The sequence below is a fragment of the Choloepus didactylus genome, chromosome 18 (assembly GCF_015220235.1).
Source record: "Choloepus didactylus isolate mChoDid1 chromosome 18, mChoDid1.pri, whole genome shotgun sequence".
In the NCBI taxonomy this organism is placed as follows: domain Eukaryota; kingdom Metazoa; phylum Chordata; class Mammalia; order Pilosa; family Megalonychidae; genus Choloepus; species Choloepus didactylus.
Genome location: NC_051324.1, coordinates 26,838,708 through 26,852,878, shown reverse-complemented (window position 1 = coordinate 26,852,878; position 14,171 = coordinate 26,838,708). Strand labels below are relative to the sequence as shown.

At 37.4% G+C, this 14,171-nt stretch overlaps 1 pseudogene; it reads right to left on the bottom strand.

The window, feature by feature from the left end:
* Positions 1-3,059: 3,059 nt before the first annotated feature.
* On the bottom strand, positions 3,060-3,413 carry LOC119514989 (annotated as a pseudogene).
* Between the last annotated feature and the right edge of the window lie 10,758 nt (positions 3,414-14,171).

Below are 14,171 nucleotides of genomic sequence, written 5' to 3'. Positions count from 1 at the left end.
TGTGAAGCTGCAAGGGGTAAATTTATTAGTATACTAATATAAACAGGTAAATCACCCTGTTTTTACTTGATATAATGCATATGAAATGACTGATTTAGTACAAAACTACAGAGCATGCAAGATTTTTCTGAGATGTTAAATATTACTTCAATGGAGAACAAAACTTGCTTGACCTTTCACTAATGCATGTAGTACCAAAAGGCAGACATAGTTTTAGCTTCCTCTACTCAAAATATGAACAATAAGTGTTGTGACTTTTCTCTGCCAAGTGGTTCAAAAATACATTATAAATAACCTAGTTAAAAAAAAAAACAAATGTTAAACCATTTTGGTTAGTCTATTCTATGTTCTAAATGTTATTTTCTCGAGCAATCACTTCATAATTATGGGGTTTACAAAATGGCTGAGAAAGAAGAGGGAAGGCAAAATAGCCTGTACTGCATTACAAGGAACATCAGGAAAAACTGTAGAAAGAATCATATGGCTTATATACCACAATGACTTTAGAAAGCAGACCAGGTTTAGGAATAATGAGACAACGCACTTTCTGCAATAGCCAACTACAACAAAACACTTTGAAAGTAAAGATGGAAATCATGTAAAAGGCAAAATTCAAGCTTTTAAAATAACATTATGTTAAGAGGTGAAAACAAAGATAACAAACACCTAGTTGCCTACCCTGATAATTGTAGACTGACAGAGTGCCCTCCATTTCCAATGAGGATGTCTCCATAGTTGGGTTCAGTGATGTAACAAAGTACTGATTATTGACTTTTAATCCAACTCTAATAGGCAGCAGAATTAGCCAAGTATATGCAAATGTTTATAACACTATTTTGTGATTTTCTTGGACTCTGGAAAATTATAGGTTTAGGCTAGTTTTGAGTGAAAAAGCCATGGGTTAAAAAAAAAAGGATTCCTGGAGAAAAACACACAACATGTAAACCCACACGCCAACCAATGAATCAGCAACTGATCAGTAAGATTCGTTGTTAGCTAGGCTGATGGTTCTCGATAAGTCTAACCCTGCTGTAGAATGCTACGTTGCCTGAAAAAAATGATTATTAATTCTTTATTATCCACAATCTGAATATAGTTCCCTAACGCGCCCTTCTCCCCCTTTTTAAAAATTTGAGGTACATTCAGTCATTGCAGGACTTGGCTAAGGAAAAACGCTAATATTTTTAGTAAGCTTATACAGATGGCAAGTCAAACAAATCTTAATGGTTTAAAAGCAAAATATCAAATTTAAGGGTATATTTGTCAGGCCCCAGAAAAAAAGAGTCTAACATGTAGAAGGAATGTCTGATCCAGGGGCCCTGCTGCTTATCTCATAGATACCAGGTGCCCCATAAACTAAAGGATAAAGGCTTATCCACCAGGGGGTGGATAAGGCAAGATCAGATAGTTCCATAAGATGAACGACCACAAACAAGCCAAAAGGCCTGCTTCCTCCACATAGATAATGCAGTGCACATCAAAGAAGAGTAGTGTGTTAGAACCCTAGTAACCAGTCAGCTCAGAAGTTGATAAGCCCTCACCCACTCAAAGCACAGGACACCCTTCCCTCCCCATGTGGTTTTTTCCTTTAAAAAATGCTGCTCTCAGATAGAGAGCCAGAGCCATTTTTCTTTCTTTCTTTTTGCTGGCTCCCACTTGCTTTCTTCTGCTTTCTTCCTCTAATAAACCTTAAACTCTCTACTTAAACCATGACTCGCTGCATTGTGTGGATTCCTGAATGACTCCGACCTAACAATACGTATTAATAATTAAGTTGCACTGTTTAAGAAATAAACATTTGGGATGTGTCCAAATATTTTCTGTAGGTCATAAGAACATCATTTTAGGGCATTATATTCTAAGAATGCAGCATACAGTTTGAAGGTGTCACATTTTATGCAATGCAAGATTTATACAAGGAATAAAAATATATTATGTAGGTGAGTTGGCATATGGTCAGCAGAAGTCTATCAACAACTCAGGAAAACCTGGTTAATAAGCATTGTTTCTGAAGTGATGAGGTTAAATTTGTTCAAATAGTAAATCTCACCCCAGTAATAGCTTTGGTGCAATAAGTGATCAGCATCCAAGATGGGTTTGAGAGAGGCATTCCAAAGAATGTTCCTTGATTCTCCAAACACAACTGAGTTCAATCCATTCAAACAGCAAATGAAGAAATCCATAGGTACTAAGACAACTGCTCTCTTTTTATATGATACAAACAAGTGTATGGCTATGATTCTATTTTTAAATCCCCTTTTACTACCAGCAGGAGTTTGCCAGTGTTTCAATGTCATATAGATGACTGAATCTAGAGGAGGAAAAAATACTCATACTGGAATGATTTCTCCTTTAGACTTCCAAAATTTAAGATTTTTAAAATAAAACTAGTCAGTGTCATCTAAAGATAATGTGAAATCCAGGTGAAAAGGGAGAGGAAATCCAAAGTTCAGTCATCCAGCAATTTGGGAGTGTGCCCCTCCTCATCTTAACTGAGCTCTCATATAAGGCTTCAGGTCACTGTGGAAAGATTTGGTCACCAACCACAGGTAGGCTCTTAACTATGCCAATAAATCCCCAATAGAATGCATTCTTAAGGCAGAAGTCTACAGCTAATTGCTTATCTCATTCCTCTACGTTTACATCACAGTAGCCACTACTCCTTGCACAGTTAGGGCTACTAAATATGTATAGTTGGCTTTTGTATAATCAGATCTTCAACACAATCTAATTAATAAATTAGCCAGGGAGCTGAAAAGGTCAAATGTCAATGGTGTATTTTGTCTTTGCTCTCTCTTAGGTATAAGCTGTATATTTCATTAGAAATGGAAGAGGCAGACCTGATCACGAATCCTGGTAAAAGCCTGATCATGTTTTTCCCCCTCTTCCAAAACATTTTTCTTTTCTGGTAGCCTGACTTGTTATGAATTTCTCTCTCCCCTCACCCCTCTTAAAGTATTTAGCTGAAGAAGCTGGCAGATAGAGAGTGACAGATGGACAGGCAGCAGTTTGAGGCCGCAGGAGAGTCATTCCTCAAGAGTTATCAGTCTGTTCATCCATCACTGAAGAGCTGTGATTGCCTGGCTGTCAGTGCCTTCAAAGACAGTGAGTCCATCTGGACCTTTCCCTGTCTTATCAGCACCCTTTGACAGAAGCAATTTCACGCAGCAACCATGACCCTCGTAGACGGCAGACAGAAGAAGGGTAATAGGATGTTTATCTGGAGCATTAATATCTGCTTCTTTCAGTAGCAGAAATTCCAGGATTTCAAGCTGGCCACAATCTGCTGCATAATGAAGAGGCTTCCTTCCACCTTCTGGTTTCCGGTTGACATCTTCTCCCTTGGCCACATAGTCTTTCACCTCATCCAAGTCTCCGTTTTACAGGGCCCACATGAACTCCTTGTTGCACATCACTGCAGTGGGGCGGGTGAGTTGGCCAGGTAGACTACCAGGAGGTGGTGGCAGCTGCAGGCAGATACTGCCAGGTGAGAGGGAGGACAGGAAAGGAAGAGATGGCGGGTTAGGCTGCCAGGTGGGTGAGGCAGTTGGCTGTGGCAACCGTTCGGGTAGGAGAAAGTTAGTTCTTTGGCAGCCACCAGGCCCAGCAGAGCAGGTTCCCTGAATGTGTTTTAATGGACAATGGCTGCATTTTCCCCGTTAGAAGGATCCTAATGAAAGCACCTGTTTTGTAAGTTCCTGAGGGTCTAATTACAAAGAATCCCAAGGATAGAAATTTATTTCCCTATGGAAGTGGGACTTCAGCCTTACTCATTTGCATTGTAGGAGCTGGTATAGCTGTGGAATTTGCTTAAGGACTTCAAGCTTCCTAGAAAGAATCTATATAGTCAAAAGCTGAGGGAAAAACAGACCAAAACAATAAAATTCTTTTGTATTCACTGATAAATGCTGTGCCAGGAGATGATCAGTCATATAAAATGTCAGTTTTTTGTTTTTGTTTATTGGTTTTTTTTTAAACCATTTATTGTGTTATTTTTATTTCCAAAAAGCTAAATAAATATCATTGTTATTTAAAAAAAAAAATACATTACACAGTTGACCATGGAGACAGCAACACCATGGCATACACAGAGTGAGAACTGTGGGGGCAGTGGCATTCCTGGAGGCTGAGTAAGGTGGTGGTGATGAATGACTTGGCAAAATGTGAAAAGAAGTTTAAGGCAGCAGTCTTCGTGTCCAAGAGCATGCAGTTTGAATACACTTTGTGCCAGGGATTTAGCAAGTATAGTGGTGACGTCCCCAGAGGCATCAGGCTGCTGGAGGAGCTGCTAACCAAAGAGAGGAAAAGAGAGCAGCCAGGCTATATCTTCTACCTGGCTGAGGGCAATACCAGCTCCAGGAATGTGAAAAGGTCCTAAGGTATATGTCAGGGCTGTATAGGCAGAGCAGCTGGGCTAAGATGCTGAAGAAAGAAGGAAACCATCTTCTCTGTCCTTCCTCCTTTATCATCCCTGCCCCCCCAAAGACTACCATCCCTATCTCTAGCGCCCACATTTTGCTCCTCAATCTCACATCCCTCTGAACTCCCAGCTGCTAAGCCCTGTACTCTCCCCCATGCTTAGACCCTTTGAATGATCTCCCTCCAAGCAGTTCCCCTGCTTGTCCCCTCACACCACACCAGAAACCTTCCTGACAAGACTTAGATATGGCTAAATTGCATGATTTATAAATGATCTCTCAGTGTGGATTATTTCTACATATGAAGAAAATGGATCCAGTTTATGTTGATTCTTAATAGTATTAATTTGGGAGTTTCAAAATAGTTTTGCAATCAACTTCTCAAATCTTGCCATAGCTCTAATAACATAACAATATGAGGCAATATAAACTAAGGGCCAATATAAGTGCACCCACACAGGGAAGAGAGATGGAGTCTGGAGGCCTGTGTTACGAGTCTACTTGTGTCCCAGTGTGAGGTGACGAGAAAACTAAGGGAGCCTATGACTGGGTGATGATAATGGCTTGGAATCCTTTGCTCTTTTGATCAGTATTGTATTTTGATTTGGTGGCAAAATCAGCTTAGAACCCAGGTTTCCTAACTTATGCTTTCAGGGCGTCCATGAAGAGTATGAACCTAAGAAGTCAGGAAGAGGGGTTTGAATCCTGGCTCTGCCTCTTACTATAAGCGTGTGAATTTGCAAAAGTTTCTTAACCTTTTGGGGATACATTTTCTGGGAGGATTAAATGAGCTAACTTGGCAAAGGGCCAGACATATGGTAGGAATTTAATAAAGGTTAGCCTTCTCCCCAGCCTCCTTAGACATTTGCTTGATAGCTGGAGCAAACTGTATGTATTACACAACTCCTAGATTCCCAGATGACATCAAGAGGAGGAAGGTGGCCAAATCCTTAGTGGAATTTAACCTCCTGGCTTATTTGCCCCTGGCTCAGTCATATTTACTGCTTTGTTGGGATAGTTCTCAAAACCTCTCTGGAACTCAGTTCACTCATCTGTGGGATGAAGAAATAACAATCTATGCTCTTAAGACACAAGGTTATATAAGAACCAACTACCATTTATAAATGTTATTGTATTTTATACAGTATAAATGTTATAAATGTTTACAAACAATATTCTCCAAGGATGAAAATGCAGAGTTGAAACAGTTTCAGTAAATGCTATTATTGGATATGCAGTGTTTCCCAAGATAGGGAGTATGAATTGCTGGTGGTCCACAGAATGATTTTAGGTGGGCAACAGTCACATCATAAAATGACGATAAAATACACAGAAAGTTATTCCCTTTCCAGTTGTCTTTGAATACATCTGATTATATTGTGAAGCAATTCTCATTCCTAATTTCTCTCTTTAAAAATAAAGAGTAAGTCTGAGCCTCTTGCCTTTAGCAAGAGCAGTAATTAGCTGAATTTAGAAACATGTTTCCAAAGTTTTTTTTCAAATTTTAAGTTCATCATCTAATTATAGCAAATAATACTGGTTTCCCATTTATGGTAACAGCATACAACTTCTTTAAACAATAAATTTAAGTTTGAAAATACATTTGCATGTTAAATCAATTTAAGTTTTTAAAAAGTCAGTTGATTCAAATAAAAATATTAACTTCATAACTAGTAGAGATGATATGTGGATTGGGAAAAATTGAAAAGGTGGTCTGCAAATTGCTGACATTTAGGAAACACTGGCCTAGTGGAGGGGCCAGTGGAGATTCAGGATACCCGAGTTCTAGTCCTATCTCTAGCACTAACTTCAACTTCTCAGCTTCAGCTTCTTCATCTGAGAACTAAAGGAGCTTGACTAGTGGCCTCTAAAGAACTTGCCAGCTCTAATATTGTATAATTAGAGCATTTTCTTTTCTTTTGGCCAAGAGTCAATTACTCTATCCTCCCACTCCATACTCCTCTTCACTGATATCTAATCCAGGAGAAATATGGATTTCCAATTTATTAACACTCATAAATTTAACTATGCATATGTTAGTACAAAAAATGAAAAGAAAAGGAAGGATTTATTTGTAGTAGAATAAATACTGGCTTTTGAGGGAGAGGATATTCATTCTGATCCTTGTTTTGCCACATACTGACCATCTTAGGCAACTTAAGAGATCTTAGGTACTTTTAGTTTCTTTTAGCATTAATTCTGTGAAATGCAGGGAGAAGACTATGGGAAGATGGCAGAGTAGGAAACTCCAGGAACCAGTCCCTCCATCAAAACAACTACTGAACTGGCAGGAACCGTCTGAATCATCTATTTTGAAACTATGGAGTCTAGTGGAACACTGTGCACCATCCAGGGAGGAGCTAGAGGAAGAGGCAGGTTAAAAGGAAATAAATATCAGTGAATTTCACTCTCTGTGCAGTGGCTATCACCACCCATTCCTCAACCAAGCAGCAGACAGCAGTGGGGACTGCAGCCTGGGTTCCTGGTGCAGCTTCCTGGTGTCAGGATGGACTATAAGGACCTGGTCTCCCAAAATCTGGGGGTGTTTTCTCTGATCCCTGAGCACATCTTTTAAACAGCTACTTCAGATCTCTTGGGAGCTGGCTCTGAGGGTGGCCATTGTTCCAACCCCCCTCGGGCAAAAGTGGCAGAGAAGTCTTAAAGAGGCAGGAACTTTTTTTCTTTACTTTTTCCACTCCCTATTTGAGAGCAAAAATAGTTTGGAAAAGTCACAGATTGGTGGTATCAGCCCTCAAATAACAACAACAACAACAACAACAACAACAACAACAACAACAAAGTAGCAATTCCAGAGGAGTGGAAGAACTAGATTGCCAGAGTTATAACATTATGATATTCAGAATGTCCGGTTCTCAACAAAAAATTTCAAACACACACACAAAGAAACAGGAAAGTATGGCCTATTCACAGAAAAAAAAGAATTGTCAGAAACCATCCCTGAGGAAGCTCATACATTGAAACTATTAGTCAAAAACTTTAAATCAACTGTCTTAAATATGGTCAGTGAGCTAAAGGAATCCATATACAAAGAACTAAAAGAAATTAGGAAAACATTGACTTACTTAAAAAAAAAGGATGGAAATTATAAAAAAGAACCAAATTTTGGAGCTGAAAAGTACAGTAATTGAAATGAAAGCTCATTAGACAGATTCGACCACAGATTTGAATAGGAAGAAGAAAGGATCAATGAACCTGAAGACAAGGCAATTTGAATTATCCAGTGTGAGGAGCAGAAAGAAAAATGCAGAAAAATGAAAGACCTGTGGGATTCCATCAAGCATACCAACACACAATCATTGAAATCTCAGAAGGACAAGAGAAAGAGAAAGAAGCAGAAAAAGGATTTGAAGAAATAATGGCCTGAAACTTCTCAAATCTGATGAAAGACATGAATATATAAATCCAAGAAGTGTAACGAACTCCAAATGGGAGAGACTTTAAGAGGTCTACACCAAGACACATTATAGCAAAGACACAAAGAGGTTAAAAGGCAGATGCAAAGAGAGGATTTTGAAAGCAGCAAGAGAGAAGCAACTTGTCACATACAAGGGGTCCCTAATATTAACAGTGGACTTCTCATCGGAAACCACAGGGGCCAGAAGATAGTGGGATGGCATATTTAAAGCCCTTAAAGAAAAAAACACAATCAAGAAGTACAGATGAGGAAAAGCTGAAAGTGTTCATTATCAGAAGATCTTTCTTACAAGAAATGTAAAACGGAGTCCTTCAAGTTGAAATCAAAGGACACTATACAGTAAGTCAAAGCCAAAAGAAGAAATAAAGAGTATTAGTAAAGGTAACTACATAGGTACGTAGAAAATCCTGTATTATTGTACTTTTGGTTTGTAACTGCTTTCTCCCCCCACATGACTTAGCAGGCAAATGTGTAAAATAACATTTTAAATCTATGTTAATGGGCATACAACATAAAAAGATGTAATCTGAGACACTAACAATATAAAGGTGAAGGGACACTAATATATAGGAGTACAGAGTTTGTATACTGCTGAAACACGATTGGTACTAGTTGAACTAGGTTGTTATTAGTTTAAGACGTTCATTGTAATTACAAAGGTAACTGCTAAGAAATCTTAAAAATGTAGAGAAAAGGAAAGAAGAAGGTAATCAAAATCATACACTACAAAAAAGCAACTGCCTACAAAAATAGGCAGTAAAGGAGTAATTGAGGAACAAAGGCATTCAAGACATACAGAAAACAAAGAGCTAAATGGCAAAAGTAAATATTTCCTTCTCAGTTATTACCTTAAATGTCAATGATTTAAATTCCCCTATTAAAAGGCAGAGGTTAGTAGACTGGATGAAAAGCCATGAACCCTCTATGTGCTGTTTATAAGAGATTTACTTTAGATACAAAGACGCAAAGAGGTTAAAAGGCAAAGGGTGGAAAAGATATTGCATGCAAACAGTAATCAAAAGAGAGCCAGACCAGTATCAAAAAACCCAAAAAAACTGCAAGTGTTGGAGAGGATGTGGAGAAATAGGAACACTTATTTACTGCTGGTAGGTACAGCTGCTGTGGAAGACAGTTTGGTGGTTCCTGAAGAAGCTAAGTACAGTATTGCCATATGATCCAGCAATCCCACTACTAGATACATACTCAGAAGAACTGAAAGCAGGGACATGAACAGACATTTGCACACTAATGTTCATAGTGGCATTATTTATGATTGCCAAAAGATTGATGGACAAACCAAGTGTCCATCAACTGATAAATGGATAAACAAAATGTGGTATACACATTTGTTGGAAATATTATTCAGCTGTAAGAAGAAACGAAGTCCTGATGTATGCGACAACATGGATGAAACTTGAGGACATTATGTTGAGTGAAATAAGCAAGACACGAACAAATACTGTATGGTCTCACTAATAAGAAACTAATTATAATAAGCAAACTCTTGGAGCTAAAATCTAGAGTTTAGGTTACCAGGAGATAGAAAAAAGGCAGAGAATGGGGAAATGGTGCTTAATTTGTTCAAAATTTTTAATAAGGTTGATTGTAAAAGTTTGGAAATGGATAGAGGTGATGATAGCACATTACTGAAGGGTAAGTAACAGCACTGAATTATGGGTGTGATTATGATTAAAAGGGGGAAGTTTAGGGCTGTGTATGCCACTAGAGGGAAAACTAAAGGATAAAACATGAGACTGTATAACATAGTGAACCCTGTTGTGGATGGATGATGACTTTGGTTAATTTTATAAATATAAGAATATTCTTACATGAACTACAACAAATGTACATCACTATTACAAGGTGTTAATAAAAGGGTGGTACATGGGGAAAGAATACAGCTAATGCAAACTATGGACTATAGTTAACAGTAACATTGTAATATTATTGCATCAACTGCAGCAAAGGTACTATACCAATGCTAAGTCTCAATAATAAAAGGGCAAAAAAGGCGTGGATTTTTTTCTTTTGGAGCAATGAGAATGTTCTCAAATTGAATGTGGCGATGAATACACAACTCTGTGATTATAGTGAGAGCCTATGATTGTATACTTTGGATGGATTGTATGGTGTCTGAATAAAACTGTTTATTAAAAATATATATAGAGAGAGCCAAGTGGCTATATTATTGTCAGACAAAACAGACTTTAAGTCATAAAAGATTACAAGAAACAAAGAAGGATACCATATATTGATTAAAGGTTCAATCCAGCAGAAAGATATAATGATTATAAACATATATGCATCTCACAAGAGAGCACCAAAATATATAGCAAAAATGGACAGAATGAAGGGAGAAATAGATAGTTGTACAATAATGGTTGGAGACTTCAATACACACTTTCAATAATTTACTGAGTAGCTAAACAGAAGATCAACAATGAAATAGGGGACTTGAACAACACTATTAACCATTTAGATCTAATGGACATAGATAGAATATTCCACATAGCAACTTCAGAATACACATTCTTCTCAAGTGCACATGGAATATTTTCCTGGACAGATATTCAAATGGCTACAAGCATATGAAAAGATGTCAACATCATTAGCCATTAGAAGAATGCCGATTAAAATTACAAAGAGATATCACTTCCTACCCACTAGGGTGGCTATTATTTTTTTAAAAACTGAAAGTAAATTGTTGATGAGAATACACAGAAATAGGAATCTTTGTACATTGTTGGTGGCAATGTAAGATGATGCAGCCATTGTGGAAAAGAGTTTGGCCGTTTCTCAGAAAGTTAAACATAGAATTACCATATGACCTGGCAATTCCACTCCTGGTATATACCCAAAAGAATTCAAAGTAGGTACTTGGATAGATATTTGTACACCAATGTTCACTGCAGTGTTATTCACAATAGCCAAAAGGTGGAAGCAACCCAAGTGTCCATTAACAGATGAGTGGAGAAACAAAACATGGTATATTCATAAAAGGGGAATAGAATTCAACTGTAAAAAAAGTAAAGTGCTGGTACATGCTACAACATGGATGAATCTTAAAGACATCATGTTGAGTGAAATATGCCAGACACAAAGGGCAAATAGTGTATGATTTCTCTTATATGTAATACTTAGAATAAGCAAATTCATAGAGACAGAAAGCAGAATAGTGTTACCATGGGTGGAGGGAAAAAGGAATAGGGAGTTATTATTAAATGAGTATGCATTTGAAGGTATCTGGGAATAGATAGTCATGAAATTACAGTATTGTCAATATACTTAACGTCAAAGAGTTGTCCATCTAAAATTGTTAAAATGAGCAAAAATAATATAAAATAAATTATTTTAAAAATTCTATGAAATGCAAATGAGTCTTTAAAAGGAAATAGAACAGGTGAGAATTCACTCCCTTTCCTTGCTAACTGAGATATTTAGCCCCATGCAGAAATATTTTAATATAGGCCCAAAGCTGAAAGCAGATCTTCATTTTAACTTACATTAAATTTTTTAATTTTAATTATCTGATTTTTTTCAATTTTCCTTTATTTCTTTTAACCTTTATTTTTGATCCTACCATGGTACTTGGAATGTAGACAGAAATCAATAAATAGTTAATCAATAAATAGAGTGACTTCTCAAGAATGTGATGCCAAGCAGAATTACATTTCATCAGGTAAAAATGTAAGTAATTCAAAGGGTGTTTATTGAGCACCTACTATTTGCCAGGCATTATGCAACAGAGTAAGAAGGAGAAAGACATGACCCTTGTCTTCCATTAACCTACCATTCTCTGGGTAGAGGATGCATATACAAGTAACCACAGTAAACGGCATTATGCTAAAAGAAGTACGGTGTAATGGGACAAGTGCTGGACTCCTTAGCAGAGAACTGTTCTTCAGCCTCGCTCTGTCACTAACTAGCTGCATGAAAGTGAGAAACTCATTTATACAGTTGGACATCAGTTTGATGATCTCTAAGATCCCTTCCAGCTATGTGTCTGAAAATGGCTCTGTGCCTCTGAGAAATTAGTTTAATTAAAATGCTTAGTCTTAAAAATCCTCTAATATATGCTAATTTATAGCAGAGTCAATCTCTTCAGTATGCTTCTTTTTCCCTGCAAAACTCATGAGGAAAGTCACACAATATATTTTTTACTGACTTAAATCAACAATTGTCTCAGTCGTTGACACTCTTCTACCAGCAAGCTTTCTAGTTTGATTTATCTATTTATTTTTGTAAAGAAAGGAGTAGGAATATTTGCTTTCTAAATTTAACCTCAAATGCCCTATTTGGATGCCAGATGAAAGATAAAGTTCAATTCTACTGAACAAACATTTATGGAATATCAATTATGTGTAAAGTCCTAAAGATGAATCAAAGATAAAGTCTACTGCCCTTAGGGAATTTACAACCAAGTAAAGAAAATGAAAACTTTCCATTACATCGAGACTATTCATTTCACAGAAAGGAAAAAATGAATTCAGAATGTGAAATCATATGAAGATTAAAAAGACCTTAAAAAGGAATAACATGGAGTTGGTGCTGGAAATCAGTCAGAAATTCCTCATCCTTAAAAAGCTATGACCTATAAACCAGCAAGTAAAGACACCAATGGGAAGATTTTGGGTTCAAATCCCTTACACAAGGGCAAGACTAGCTGGCAGGGGTGAGAGGTTTTAGGGTAGACAGCCTGTGAACTGTCAGTAGGAGTCTCTGAGGCCCCTGGCAAAAGATTTAAATTCCAGCCCATGCTGCTGATCCTTGTGCTGTCATTACCGTCCACCAGCAGAAAGAAACAGCTGACTAACAAGTCTGCCCCAAACACCAGGCAACCAGAGATAGGAAGACAGAGGAATCATTTCGCAAACAAGAAACAAAAGGACAAAGGGGGAAGACAAGTAAGAGAAACCCTTGAGTTTTGTGCAGGATAATTTTCTTCTTCCTCACAACCTTTATAGTATGGTTATAGGCAGAAATATTCAGAGAAACAAAAGAGCTAAGCCCTATCAGAGAAAGAGAAAAATGATGGAGGAAAATCTCTATCATTGCCTGGAATATTCCATTTTACACAGATTTCTCCGGCAGCTCAGGGCCTGAGCTAAAGGGCGAAGCTTTTGTAAGTGACCTGAGTTTGGGAGTAAGGAGAGGAGGAGGGATGGAATTGGGATAGCCCAGCAACCAGCCTAGGCAATTCTACAGAACATGGGAGATAGGGGTCTCCTACTTATTCTTTTGAGTATATTTTTTTTGTTAGCTGCCAGGGGCATTCTGGCACAGACATTGCTGCAGAAACATATGTAGACTGGGTGCACTATTTTCTACTCTTAGAGCCATTTTGGGCATGGCTGTAAACTAAGATCAAATTATACATCTTTGAAACCCAAGGTTAATATTCTGCTCATACCATACTGTCAAGTACTTCATAAAAATGTGAAATCAGGAAGACAATTGAAAATAAAATAGAGTGAGAGGCACTATTAGAAACTTCATCCCTAGCAAGGCTACCATAACCAAAATTTGTTGCCTCCAAAATTTTCCTCTAGGCCCTATTATTTTTCTAGCATGTTTCACAATTTTATTTGTTTCTAATACTGTTTATTAGTCCATGTGTTTATGTGCATAAATTAAGCTTGCCCAGTTGAATCCTGAGCAAATTCCACACTCTTCAATTTAGAATTCCAGAAATTCCATGACTTGAAACTTCTGGCATAGCTTTGAAATTCTGGATAACTTGGATGAATTCTTAGGCTTAACTTGGGGGTAGTTATAATAACCCAGTAGGTTAATAACAAAGGGGTCCAAAAAGCAAAACCAAACCAAACCAAAACAACAGCAAATCCCTCTCCTATTGCTTAAACAATGCATGCTTTCCAAGATGTTATTAACTTACTTTAACTTTTTGTTTGGTCTTGACCAGAACAGAAAGGCACAGAGAGATCTTCTCTCACCAAAATATAGGTCCAGAAATAAGATCCCACAGGAATCCTTCCCAATTTAAAACTTATTTAGAGGCTTGTAGGAAGAGTCCAACTTTCTGAGCTATTAAATATTAAGCTATTTGGGGAAAGAAAGGAAAAAGTTCACCTCCAAATGAAGTTAAGTTTACCTACAATGATATGGGGAAAAGTTTTTATCAATATAGGAAAATATTATTTTGTAATATAAAAGAAAAAAGAGAAGGCATAAGATTTTATGTTGTAATCTACTCCCTAGACCTAATTGTTTACATATGCCTGGTTATAGTCACTCCTCCTGAACAAAAGAATGTGATAATTATTGCTTTGCCTTTCTTATAGTGCCTCCTTCTCAGT